Source organism: Peromyscus eremicus, unplaced genomic scaffold (genome assembly GCF_949786415.1).
Source record: "Peromyscus eremicus unplaced genomic scaffold, PerEre_H2_v1 PerEre#2#chrX_unloc_3, whole genome shotgun sequence".
Lineage (NCBI taxonomy): Eukaryota > Metazoa > Chordata > Mammalia > Rodentia > Cricetidae > Peromyscus > Peromyscus eremicus.
In genome coordinates, this window is record NW_026734290.1 from 1,428,797 (window position 1) to 1,444,093 (window position 15,297).

General features: G+C 32.8%; 1 long non-coding RNA gene across 1 annotated transcript; it reads left to right on the forward strand.

Moving 5' to 3' along the window:
- The first annotated feature begins 13,775 nt into the window (after positions 1–13,775).
- LOC131901122 (uncharacterized) lies at positions 13,776–14,808 on the forward strand. The gene is made up of 2 exons (XR_009376372.1): positions 13,776–13,986; positions 14,364–14,808. It is a non-coding gene; the product is annotated as an uncharacterized LOC131901122 (long non-coding RNA).
- Positions 14,809–15,297: the final 489 nt, after the last annotated feature.

A 15,297-nucleotide genomic window follows, 5' to 3' on the forward strand; every position in this document is an offset into this window, starting at 1 on the left:
TTTTTAAATGTATACCTTTATATCAAATAGACTTTGACTTCCCTCTTGCAACACTTTAGTTTTTGTAGATTTCAATGCTCTGTTATTTTCATACATTTCAACAATGTTATGCTCTATTCCTACCACCATTTGTGTCTAAGAACTTTGGAATCCACTCCCAATTTCTTTAGCATCTCACTGATTGATCAGTGTTTTGTTTTCTAGCCTCCATGTGTTTATATATTTTCTATAGTTCATTTTTGTTCTTTTTTGTATTTTTTATACTGTGATCTTATAAAAATAAAAATTATTTCAACTACCTTGTTTTTGAGAAGATTTGCTTTGCATAAAACCATCTTGAAAAGTAACTGCTCAGGCTGCTGATAAAAATGAATTCTGCTACTGTTCCATGGAAAGTTCTGTAAATGTTAAATCAGTCCATTTATTTGTATATCAGTTGTTCATTGCTTTCCTTTTGTTTTGATAACTGATATAATCATGTATTAAAATCACCCCAAATAATGATGAATTCTATCTGTTATCTCATATTTTGTAGTGAGTGCTTTATAAAATTGGGAACATCAATGTCACAAGAACATGTGTTTATGGACTCTTGTTGAATTTCTCACTTTATCAATATGTAGTGACCTTCTTTTTCTCATTCACTAATTTAACTTTGAAGGGTAAATTGTGGACTATCAGTATGGTTATACCTGTTTGTTTCCACATGTGATTTTCTGCCTATTACTTTGGCACTGAAGTTCATTTGTTGTAGGTACCAAGTAACTCTATGTGATAGAATATTATTTTAAGGTGTACTGCTTTTGTTCATGTTGAATTTGTTTAACTCTGTGAAGCTATGTTACTGTGCTTGTGTAAAACAACTGATGATTTAATAAAGAACTGGCCAATAGCAAGAAAGGAGAAAGGATAGGTGGGACTTGCAGGCTCAGAGTATATATAGGAGAAAACTGGGTAGAAAGCTCTAAAATCAAGGAGTCAGAGGAGTCAGAGGAGGAGGAGGAGGAGGAGGGCTCCAGGAGCCAGCCACCCAGCTACACAGCAAGCCACAGAGTAAGAGTAAGAATTACAGAATTTAGAGAATAAGAAAAGCCAAAGGCAAAAGATAAAACAGTTAATTTAAGAAAAGCTGGCTGGAAATTAAGCCAAACTAATGGCTGAGTACTCATAAGTAAGAATAAGCCTAGATGTATGATTTACTTAGGAGCTGGATGGAGGACCATCAAAAGAGCAATAACCTCCAAAAACAGCTCTCTTTCACTTATATAGACTATTCTGTCAGGCTATTTTTTCTAATTGGAATGTAAGACACTTAAAAGTCAGAATTATCTCAAGTTATAAAATAATTACTATCAGTTTATTATATCTCCTTTATGCTGTGGATATCGCTCTATATAAATAAAGCACTGATTGGCCAGTGACCAGGCAGGAAGTATAGGTGGGACAAGGAGAGAGGAGAATAGAGGAAGGAGGAAGAAAAGAGAAACCAGCTTTAGCCACTGCCAAGACAAGAAAGATGTAAAGTACCGGTAAGCCATGAGCCACTTGGCAAAGTAAAGGTTAATAGAAATGGGCTGAATATAAGAGTGAGAGCTAGACAATGATAAGCCTGAGCTAATGGCCAAGTAGTTTAAATAATATAAGAGTCTGTGTGTTTATTTTATAAGTGGGCTCCGAGACTGGCGGGACTTGGTGGTGGGAGCTGGAGAAAAATTCTCCAGCTACAAATGGCGCCCAATGGCTCGAGTTTCCACCTTAAACCTAACAATATTTAATAACTAATTCTAAACAGAGCCAAAACCAGGTTCCTGCTTCATGTCTCATATGGGCAGCTAGACGCTGCAAAACGCAGGTTTGAGCTATTGGCAGGTTCCTGGCATGTGCACTTGACCTGCAGTATAGCGGGAATGAGACGTGTGCCAGCAGCACATTACGCTGTGTGGTAGATTTAGTCTTTACTAGTATTTAAAAAAAAAAAAGAGAGAGAGAGAGCTTTCTGGGCTACACACTGCTTTGATAAAAGCATAGACCCACTATTTCTGAGACTTGATGGCTCCCAGAGCTGGCAGAACCGCCATGTTGGGAAGCTAAAGTGGGCAGAGCCAACAGCCACAGTGCCGTAGGCTTCAAAAAGAGATAAAAAGGAATATATACAGTTATATAAACAAATAGTTTTTAAAAGTAAACTCTTTAAAGAAACAATAAAGGTAATAAGCCATGTAAAGATGGCTATCACACAGAGAATCTAGATTATGTTGTCTTTGATATTTGTAACTGAAGAAAAACATTTAATTGTAAAAGCTGTTCAGTTATGCCAAAATGTAAATTTTAAAGGTACCTTGACTTCAAAATTTGGATATAAGGATATGTTACTTTGGAAAAGAGGTTCTGCTTTTGTTTCCACAGAAAGCCAAGGAATGCTCAATCATACCACAAGGGCACTTGCTCAGCTATGTTCATATCAGCATTGTTTGTAATAGCCAGAACCTGGAAACAACCTAGATGCCCTTCAACAGAAGAAGGGATAAATAAAATGTGGTATATATACACAATGGAGTACTACTCAGCAGAAGAAAACAATGACGTCGTGAGGTTTGCAGGCAAATGGATGGATCTAGAGAAAATCATCCTGAGTGAAGTAACCCAGACTCAGAAACACAAACATGGTATGTACTCACCCATAGGAGGATACTAGATGTAAAACAAAGGAAGACTAGACTGCTACTCCCAACTCCAGGGAGGCTACCTAGAAAACAGGACCCTAAGAAAGACACAGAGATTGCCCAATGGCAGAGAAATGGATGAGATCTATATGAACAACCTGGACGTGAGTGGGGTTATTGAAGGCAAGGGTTGAAGGAAAGAGAGCTTAGGGGAGCAGGAGATCCCAGCTGGATCAAGAACAGAGAGGGAGAACAAGGAATAAAAGACCAAGATAAATGAAGACCACATGAGAATAGGAAGAAGCAAAATACTAGAGAGGTCCCCAGTAATCCACAAAGATAACTCCACAATAGATTACTGGCAATGGTCAAGAGAAAGCCTGAACTGACCTACTCTGGTATAGAATTGCCAAACACCCTAACTGTTGTGCTAGAAATCTCATCCAATGACTGAGGGAAGTGGATGCAAAGATCTACAGCCAGGCTGCAGGTGGAGCTCCAGGAGTCCAATTGGCGAGAAAGAGGAGGGATTGTATGAGCAAGAATTACTGAGACCAAGATTGGAAAAAGCACAAGGACAAATAGCCAAACTAATGGAAACATATGAACTATGAACCAATAGCTGAGGAGCCCCCAACTGGATCAGGCCCTCTGAATAAGTGAGACAGTTGATTAGCTTCATCTGTTTGGGAGGCATCCAGGCAGTGGGACCGGAACCTGCCCTTAGTGCATGAGCTTGCTGTATGGAACCTGGGACTTATGCAGAGACACTTCTCTCAGGCTGGGAGGAGGGGACTGGACCTGCCTGGACAGAATCTACCAGGTTGGGCTGAATCCCCATGGGAGTCTTTGCCCTGGAGGAGGTAGGAATGGGTGATGGGCTGGGGGGAAGTCGGGGGTCAGAGGGGGGAGGACAGGGAAATCCATGGCTGATATGTAAAATTAAATCAAATTATAAAATAAAAAAATATATACATATAGAACATACTTAGGTAAATGAAAAAAATTCTCCTCTGATATAAGTCTAATAACTACAAAATACATTGAACACAGAGGATTAAATAAAATAGAAATTTTTATCTGATAAAAGTCTATTATCCAAAATACACATATTAAACACAAAAATTTCAATAAAACAAAAATTCTCGTCTGATAAAATTCTAATAACTAAAATAAATATACTTGTTGAACACAAGAAATTAAATAAAATAAAAATTCTCATCTGATATTGGTCAAATATAAAAATATACATTGAACACAAAAATTCATATAAACAAAACAAAATTTCTCATCTGAAAAAAGTCTAATATCCAAAATGTACATATTGAACACAGGAAATCATAAACAGGACAAAATTCTCATGTGATAAAATTCAAATATCAAAAATATACTTATCGAACACAAAAATTAAATAAAAGGAAAATTCTCTACAGGTAAAGTTCTAATATCCAAAATATACACATTGATGACAAGAAAACAGATAAATAAAACAAAAAATTCTCAAATGTTAACAGTCTAATAACCAAAAAAACACACTGAACACCAAAAAATCAGATAAATAAAATGAAAATTATCATCTGATAAAGTTCAAATATTAAAAATGTATTTATATTACACAAGAACCATATAAAACAAAATTTTTTCACTGAGAAAATTCTAATATCCAAAATAAATTTATTGAACACAAGAAGTTCAATAAAACAAAAATTCTCATCTTGTAGAGGTCGAATATCAAAAATATACATATTGGACACAAGAAATTAGATAAATAAAACAAAAAGTCTCATCTGATAAAGGTCTCATATCAACAGTATCATTATTGAGCACAAAACTAAAGTAAAGAAGAATTCTAATCTAATAAAAGTTTAATACTAAAATTATACATATTAAACATAAGTAAATAAAGCAAAAATTGTCATATGCTAAAGGTATAATATCAACAATATACATATTAAACTCAAGAAATCATAAAAAGACAAAATTCTCATGTGATAAATGTCAAATATCAGACATATAGTTATTGAACACAAGAAATTAAATAAAACAAAACTTCTCAACTTATAAAAGTCTAATATCAATATTATACATATTTGTATATTTCTAACTGTATTTATACCATTCATTTAACAATGTAATACAATTTTCAGATCCTTGAATGTTATTATTACCAACTATTAGGATATAAAGAAATGAAAGTTAGTAGTAAGACATTGTAATAAATCTTGTCAAATTTGGTATGTTTTCAAGATTGAGTAGATATATTTTAGATAGACAGGACCTCTTCAAACCCTTCAGAGATCTACAGAATATGGCATTTAAAATGTTTTAATAACTTAGAAAATTTTTCTTTTTTGTTATGACTATGAGACATGTCAGCTCCTGGCAGTGCCAATCTACTTCAGAGAAAATATGGGCATTGAAAAAACTGAAATTAGGGTTAACTTTCATTGTGGTAAAAGGTAGCCACTGGACAACAAAGTATCCCTGAATTAATTGTTGACAAACAGGATAGACAGGACACAAAACAAAGGACTACTGATTCTTGCCAAATCAAGTGTGGTTATGGCTTTATCAAAAGGCATTTTCTGAGCCCAGGATAATATGGCACCATCTCTGAAGTGGCCTTCGCAATCCAGAAAAGGTACAGTGCCCTTTTCTTCGAAGGCAGCTGAACAGGCAGTGGGCCAATGGCTTCTGATGTGCAATGGAACAGCAGCTGAAACAGTTATTCTTGAAGAGTAATTAAGCTTACGCCTCTCAATAGTAGAATGGCATTTAAGAGAGGGATGTGGAGAAGAACAGGATGCTGAGATGAAGCCACATACACACATAGCCAAGAAGAATGGACAGCTGAATTCAAAAAACATCAACAATTTCCAGAATTTAAAATCCTGAATCATGACATGACACTAGTGGAATTCAGGTGTTTCTGGTACATGGACTGCTCTCACACAATGTGGTGTTGAACTGTTGACCTTGTGTACATCCTACTTCACAAATGGGTCTGTCAGATACGCTAAGCTATAGGCTCAAGATGATGCCCCAATACTGCGGGGAAACCTCAGGTGACTGTCTAGGCAGCTGGCTGTTTCTGTCAACTCACAATTTTTTGGAAGTTGCTTGCATGTACTTCCTGTTTTTATTTTTGTTAGCTAATATTATTTCCTTCTTGGATCTCTGAGGGAGTTGAAGATTAGTTAGTTACAGTTGAAGGATAATTAGGATAGAAAGTGAATTAGACACAATAGGATAGATAATGGAATTATTTTCTCTGAATTTGTCAAATACAAATGGACTAGACATTGTTTAGGTATTTATTACTTGTATGTATTGTATATAGTTATTGTACTTTTGTATATAGTTTTTCTTATGTTAGTTATAAGCTTTTTCCTTTTTTCTTTTTATTAAAATAGAAAAGGAGAGATATGGTGATATTTTATTTTGTACTAAAATATTATTTGTATGTTAATAAATAAAGTTGCCCAGCGGTCAGAGCTATTAGCAAGCCATAGGAAAGTCAGATGGTGGTGGTGGCGGCGGCGGCAGCGGCGGCGCACGCCTTTAATCCCAGCACTTAGTAGGCAGAGCTAGGTATGTCTCTGTGTCTTCAGGAATACAGTCAGCATTGGATACACATGCCTTTAATTACAATACCAACCATAGAAGACCTAGAGGTCTATACAGACAGGCAGTGACGAGGCGGTCATGTGGTTGGGTCTACAACCAATGAGAAGGCAGAACAGAAAGTCTATATAAAGACTTTAACACAGGAAGTAGCTCTGTTTCGGAGATGTAGGACCACTCCAGGAGGAAGGGTAAGGTTTTAGCTCTTAGCTCTGACCTCTTGCCTTTCTTCTTTGCATTGGTTCTGTGTTTCTTATTTAAAAAGACAGTTGGTTACATCTACACATATTGAACAAAATAAATAAAAGAAACATTTTCACCTAAAAAGGTCTGTATCCACAATTTACATATTGAACCTAAGAAATCAAATAAATATAACAAAACTTCTGATCTGATAGAATTTGAATAACCAAAATATACATAATGAACCTAAGAAATAAAAAAAAAATAAATCAAAATTTTATTCTGATAAAGGTCTAACATCCAAATATATGTTTTATCCCAAGAAATCAGAAAAATAAAACAAAAAGTCTCATCAGATAAATGTCTAATATCCAAATATATATGCTGAGCATAAGGTATCAGACTACTATAACAAAAAATATCACCTGATAAATTTCTAATATCAAAAATATACATATTGAACATATTTAAATAAATAAAACAAAAATTCTCATCTGATTAAAATCTAAAATCCAAAATATGCATACTGAACACAATAAATTAATTAAATAAAAATTCTCAACTGACAAAGAACTAAAATTCTGCCCTGATAAAGGTCTAATATTATATATATATATATATATATATATATATATATATATATATATATATATATATAAATTAGATGAATTAAACAAAATTTCTCCTCTAATAAAGGTCTAATACTCACAATATGCATATTGAACACAAGAAATTAGACAAATAAAAAATTCTCATCTGATAAATGTCTAATATTTAAAATATACATTTTAAACACAGGACACTAGATAAATAAAACAAAAATTCTCACCTGATTAGGGTCTAATATCAAAAATATTCACATTCAACGAAAGAAATTAAATAAAACAAAAATTCTCACTTAATAAAGAACTAATATCCAAAATATGCAAAATGAACGTAAGAAATCAAATATACAATAAAAAGTCTCATCTGATAAAGGTCTTATATCAAAAATATACATAATGAACACAAGAAGTTAAATAAAACAAAAATTCTCACCTGATGATGTGGTGATTTCTAAAATATACATACTTAACACAAGAAATTAAATAAAACACAAAATCAGATATTATTAAGCTCTAATATCAAAAATATACATATTGAACACATGAAATCACAAAAGAAAAAAAATTTCTCATCTCATAAGGTCTAATATCCAAAATACACATATTAAAAATATTTAGAAAAATAAATTTTCTCACCTGTTAATGGTCTAATATTCCAAAATGTACATACTGAACACAAGAAATTAAAAGAAAAAAATTCTCACATAACAAAAGTCTAATATCCAAAATATATATAAAAACCTCAAGAAATCATATAAATAAAACAAAAATTCTCACCTGACAAAGGTCTAATAAATAAAATACACATACTGTACACAAGGAAATAAATAAAAGAAAAATTCTCATCTGATAAAGGTCTAATATTAAAAATATGCATGTGGAACATAATTAGATGAATAAAACAAAAATTCTCATCTGATAAAGGTCAAATATCACAAATATACCTATGGTATGCAAGAAATCATATAAACAAACAAAAATTCTCATCTGCTAAAGGTCTATTATGCAAATATACATATTGAAACAAGAAATCAGATCAATAAAACAAAACTTTTCACCTCATAAAGGTTTAACATACAAAATATACATATAGAACACAAGAAATCAGGAAAACAAAACAAAATAATCGAGTGATTAAGGTCTAATATGAAAAATATACTTATTGAACACAAGAAATAAAATAAAACAAAAATTCTGTTCTGATAAAGTTCTTATATAAAAAATATATCAATTGCAAACAAGAAATCAGATAAATAAAGTGACAATTCTCATCTGTTACAGTTTTAATATCCGAAATATCGATGTTGAACAGACAAAATCAGATCAATAAAACAAAAGTTCTCACCTGATAAAGGTCTCATATCCAAAATATACATATTGATATTATTAGATAAATAAAACAAAAATTCTCATCTAATAAAAGTCTAATATTGAAAATATACATAGTAAACACAGGAAAATAAATAAAACAAAAATTTTCACCTAAAAAATGTCTAATATCCAAAATATACATATTGAAAACACAAAAAATTATTAGATGATAATTTTTGTTTCAATTAATTTCTTGTATTCAGTATGCATATTTTTGATATTAGAAATTATTCAGATGAGAATTTTCATTTTATTTGTCTGATTTTTTGTGTTAATTATGCATATTTTTATATTAAACCTCTATCAGATGAGAATTTTTGTTATGTTTATATGATTTCTTGTGTTCAATATGTATATTTAAAACAAAATTTCTCATCTGATAAAAGTCTAATATCCAAAATATATATATTGAACATAAGAAATCAGATAAATAAAACAAAAATTCACATCTAGTAAAGGTCTTTTATAAAAAACATACTGAACACAGTAAATTAATTAAACCAAAAATTATTATCTCATGAAAGTCTAATATCCAAAACATACATACTGAACACAAGAGTAAATAAAACAAAAATTCTCATCTCATAAAGGTGTCATATTCAAAATATACATATTGAATACAAGATATCAGATAAATAAAAGGAAAATTCTTATCTGATAAAAGTCTAGTATCCAAAATACACATATTGAGCAAAAGAAATCAGAAAAAGGAAACAAAATACTCATGAGATAAAGGTCTAATATGAAAAAATATACTTATTGAATATAAGAAATAAACAAAAACAAAAATTCTGTTCTGATAAAGGACTAATATAAAAAATATACCAATTGAACACAAGAAATCACATAACTAAAACAAAAATTCCTGTATGATAAAGGTCTCATATCCAAAATATACATATTCAACACAAGAAATCATATAAACAAAAAAAATTCTCACCTGATAGAGGTTTAATACCAAAAATACATATAATGAACACAAAAAAATCAGACAAATAAAATGAAAATTCTCACCTGATAGCAGTCTAAAATTCAAAATATACGTATTGAACACTAGAAATCAGTTAAATGATATAAAAATTCTCATCTAATAAAAATTAACAACTCGAGGACATTGAAGGGTCTGCCGGGGGTCTTGGAAAAGGGATGCCTTCCCAATGACTCTGAGATACCACCTTACACCTGTCAGGATGGCTAAGATCAAAAACAAGGAAGACACCTTATGCAGGAGAGTATGTGGAGCTAGGGGAACTCTCCTCCACTGCTAGTGGGAATGCAAACTTGTACAACCACTTTGGAAATCAATATGGTGCTTTCTTAGAAAATTGGGAATCCATCTCCCCCAAGATCCAGCTATACCACTCTTGGGCATATACCCAAGGAATGCCCAATCATAACACAAGAGCACTTGCTCAACTATGTTCATATCAGCATTGTTTGTAATAGCCAGAACCTGGAAACAACCTAGATGCCCTTCAACGGAAGAAGGGATAAATAAAATGGAATACTACTCAGAAGAGAAAAACAATGACATCATGAGGTTTGCAGGAAAATGGATGGATCTAGAAAAAAATCATCCTGAGTGAGGTAACCCAGACTCAGAAGACAAACATGGTATGTACTCACTCATAGCAGGATACTAGATGTGGAACAAGGATGACTGGACTGTTGCTCACATCACCATGGAGGCTACCTGGAAAACAGGACCCCAAGAAAGACACAGGGATCACCCAATGATGGAGAAATGGATGAGATCTACATGAACAATCTGGACATGAGTGGGGGGAATGAAGGGCGAGGGTCAAGGGAAAGAGAGCTTGGGGGAGCTGGAGATCCTAGCTGGATCAAGAACAGAGAGGGAGAACAAGGAATAAGAGACCATGGTAAATGAAGACCACATGAGAATAGGAAGAAGCAAAGTGCTAGAGAGGCCCACAGAAATCCACAAAGATACCCCCACAATAGACTGCTGACAATGTTTGAGAGACAGCCCGAACTGTCCTACTCTGGTGATAAGATGGCCAAACACCCTAATTGTCATGCTAGAAACCCCATCCAAAGACTGAGGGAACTGGATGCAGAGATTCATGGCTTGGCCCCAGGTGGAGCTCTGGGAGTCCAATTAACAAGAAAGCAGAGGGTTTATATGAGCAAGAATTGTCTAGATCAATGTTGGGTAAAGCACAGGGACAAATAGCCAAACAAATAGAAACACATGAACTATGAACCAATGACTGAGAGGCCCCCAACTGGATGAAGCCCTCTGAATGGGTGAGATATTTGATTGGCTTGATCTGTTTGGGAGGCATCCAGGCAGTGGGTCCGGGTCCTGTGCTCATTGCATGAGTTGGCTGTTTGAAACCTGGGGCTTATACAGGGTCACTTGGCTCAGCCTGGGAGGAGGGGACTGGACCTGCCTGGACTGAGTCTACCAGGTTGATCTCAGTCCTCGGGGGGAGGCTTTGTCCTGGAAGAGGTGGAAATAGGGGGTAGCCTGGGGGGAAGGGGAGGCGGGTGGGAGGGAGGAGAACAAAGGAATCTGTGGCTGATATGTAGAACTGAATTGTATTTTAAAATAAAATAAAATTAAATTAAAAAAATTAACAACTCATGAAAATCTAATATCCAAAATATACATATTGAACTCAAGAAATTAAATGACACAATAATTCTCACCTGATAAAAAACTTATATCTAAAGTATACATATTCAAATAAAGAAATCAAATAAATAAACAAAATTTCTCATCTGATAAATGTCTAATATCCAAATATTATTTACTGAACACTAGAAATTAAATAACAAATTTTGTCACCTGATAAAAGTCCAATATCAAAAATATTATATTAAACACTAGAAATCAAATAATAAAACAAATATTCTCATCTGATGAAGGTCTAATATCTAAATTAAACCTGTTGAACAGAAGAAATCAGATAAATAAAATAACAATTTTCATCATAGAAGTGTCGAATATAAAAAATATACATATTGAACACAAGATATCATTAATCAATTAAAAATTCTCACCTGATAAAGGTGCAATATCCAAAATATACATATTGAATATAACTAGCTAAATAAAAAAATTCTCATCTGATAAATGTCTTATATTGAAAATATACATATTGAACTTAATTAGATAAATAACACCAAAAAGTCACATCTGATAAAGGTCTACATCCAAAATATACATATTGAATGCAAGAAATAAAACAATAATTGTCACCTGATAAAGGTCTAATATCCAAAATATACATATTGAACTGAAGAAATCCGATCAATAAAACAAAAACTTTCATCAGCTAAAGGTCTAATATCCAAAATATACATGTTGAATACAAGGTATCAGACTAATATAACAAAAATTCTCACCTGATAAAGTATTAATATCAAAAATATGCATGCTGGACACAAGAAATCAAATATATAAAACAAAAATTCTCATCTGCAAAAGGTCTAATATCCAAAATATACATATTGAACTTAATAAGATAAATAAAACAAAAATTATCATCTGTTAAACATTTACTGTCCAAAATATACATACTTAACAGAAGAAATGAAATAAAACAAAAATTCTGATCTGATAAAGGTCTAATATAAAGAATGTACATAGTGAACACAAGATATCAGATGAATAAAACAAAAACTTCATCTGCTAAAGGTCTAATATCCAAAATATACATACTGAACACGAAAAAATCCAACAAAACAAATGAAAATTCTAAATTGATAAGGATCTAATATCAAAAAATGCATATTGCACACAAGAAATTAGATAAATAAAACAAAAATTCTCATCTGATAAATGTCTAATATCCAAAGTATACATACTGAACACAAGAAATTAAATAAAACAAAAAATTCTCATCTGAAAAAGGTCTAATAACCAAAATAGACATATTGAACATAATAAGATAAATAAAATAAAAATTCTCATCCGTTAATGATATAATGTCCAAAATATACATACTAAGCACAAGAAATTAAATAAGACAAAAATTTTCATCTGATAAAGGCCTAATATCCAAAATATACATATTGAATAAAAGAAATCATACAAATAAAACAAAAATTCTCCTCTGAAATCGGTCCTATATCCAAAATATATATATTGAACATAATTAGATAAATAAAACAAAAATTCTCATCTGATAAAGGTCTAATATCAAAAATATACATAGTGAACACAAGAAATCAGATAAATAAAAGGAAAATTCTCATTTGATAGAGGTCTAATATCCAAATATACAGTTTGAACAAAGGAAATCAGATAAACAAAAATAAATTTTCATGTGAGAAAATTTTAATATCCAAAATACACATATTGAACAAAATAAATGAGAAAAAAACAATTATTAGAGGTAGGTCTAATATTCAAATATACATATTGAACATATTTAGATAAATGAAAACAAAAATTCTCATTGAATAAAAGTCTAATATCCAAGCCGTGTGGTGGTGGCGCACGCCTTTAATCCCAGCACTCGGGAGGCAGAGCCAGGCGGATCTCTGTGAGTTTGAGGCCAGCCTGGTCTATAAAGTGAGTTCCAGGAAAGGCGCAAAGCTACACAGAGAAACCCTGTTTCGAAAAAAAAAAAAAACTAAAAAAAAGTCTAATATCCAAAACATAGATATTGAAAACAGGATACCAGATAAATTAAACAAAATTTCTCATCTGATCAAGATCTAATGACAAGTATATATATTGAACACAAGAAATCAGGTAAATAAAACAAAAATTCTCATCTGATATCAAAAATATGCATACTGAACACATGGTATCAGATAAATAAATCAAGAATTCTAACCTGATAAAGGTCTAATATTCAAAATATACAAAAAACACAAGAAATCAGAAAAACAAAACAAAATTCTCATGTGATAAAGGTTTAACATGAAAAATGTATTTATTGAACACAAGAAATTAAACAAAACAAAACTTCTGTTCTGATAATGGTCTAATATAAAAATATACTTATTGAACACAAGAAATCAGACAAAAGAAGAATTCTCATCTGATAAAGGTATCTTTATAGGCGTTTCCTTCTTTAGGTTGTGAAAGTTTTCTTCTATGATTTTGTTGAATATATTTTCTGTGCCTTTGAGTTGGTATTCTTTTCGTTCTTCTATCCCTACTATTCTTACGTTTGGTCTTTTTATGGTGTCCCAAATTTCTTGGACATTTTGGGTCATGACTTTGTTGGCTTTAGTGTTTTCTTTGACTGATGAATCTATTTCCTCTACCGTATCTTCAACACCAGAGATCCGCTCTTCCATCTCTTGCACTCTGTTGGTTATGCTTGCATCTGTAGCTCCTGTTCATTTATTCAGATTTACACTTCCAGCATTTCCTCAGTTTGTGTCTTCTTTGTCTCCATTTCAGTCGGGCAGCAGACCTCCTGCAGGCAGATCAGACTACCACCATCCCCCATGAGACCCTGTAACCAAGCCCCACCTCCCTCCATCCCACCCATTCTTCGAGACTGCAACTGTTCCCTGAGACAGCGATGGCCAAGACCCGATTGGACTAAGAGGTGAGTCTTTATCCTCAATCCTGAACACCCCAGCCCCTAGGCTTTGGGCCCGGGGGCACAACCCTGCACCCATACACCACTACCCATTGCAGTCCCAGTTTCGGGCCAGTCAGCAGGCAGACCTACTACAGACAGTTCAGACTTCCACCATCCCCCACCAGACCTTGTAACTCACAAATCCCACCCCTCCCAACCCACCTGTGTGCCAAGATTACAACTACTCCCTGAGACAGAGCCCACAAGGGCCAATTGGACTAAGCACAAGGGCCAATTGGACTAAGAGCTTCTCCCTGAGACAAACAGTCCATCAGAATCCAATAGACCAAGAGCTCCCACTGGACCAAGATTATTGATCCGACTGAGAGAGCCTCCCTCAGACACAGACACTGCTTGCACCAAGTGGAGAAAGAGATGGATAGAGGCCAGTGCAAAAGTACAGTCAACAACAAAAAACACACCATGGTTCCATCAGAACCTACACCAGCAAGACCTGAACATCCCAACACAGAGGAAACAGAAGAAATCGACCTTAAAAATGATCTTAAGAAGATGTTAGAGATCGTTAAAGAGGAAATGAAAAATTCCCTTAAAGAATTAGAGGAAAAGTCAAACAAAAAATGTGAAGCAATCAGTAAATCCCTTGAAAGCCAAGAGAAAGCAATTAAATATTTGAGGGAAACAGCTCAAGATTTGAAATCTGATTTCTCATTTTCAATATGTATATTTTGCATATAGACATTTATTAGGTGAGAATTTTTGTTTTATTTAATTTCTTGCATTCAATATGTATATTTTGGTTATTAAACCTTTATCAGATGAGAATTTTTGTGTTGTGTATATGATTTCTTGTGTTTAATATATATATATGTATATATATATGTATAGATACAAGATCTTTATCAGATTAAAATTTTTGTTTTATTTAATTTCTTGAGTTCAATATGTAATTTTCAACATTAGAAGTTTATCAGACTAGGATTTTTGTTTAATTTATCTAATTATGTTACATTTATCAGATGAGGATTTCTGTTTTATTTATCTGATTTCTAGTGTTCAGTATTCATATTTTGGCTTAGTCCTTTATCAGATGAGAAGTTTTGTTTTATTTATCTGATTTCTTGTGTTCATTATGTATATTTTGAATATTAGAACTTTATCAGATGCAAATTTTTGTTTTCTTTATCTGACGTCTTGTGTACAATATGTATATTTCTGATATTGACCTTTATTAGGTGAGAATTTTTTTATTTATCTAATTATGTTTGATGTGTATGTTTGGGATAGTAGACCTTTATCATATGAGAATTTTTG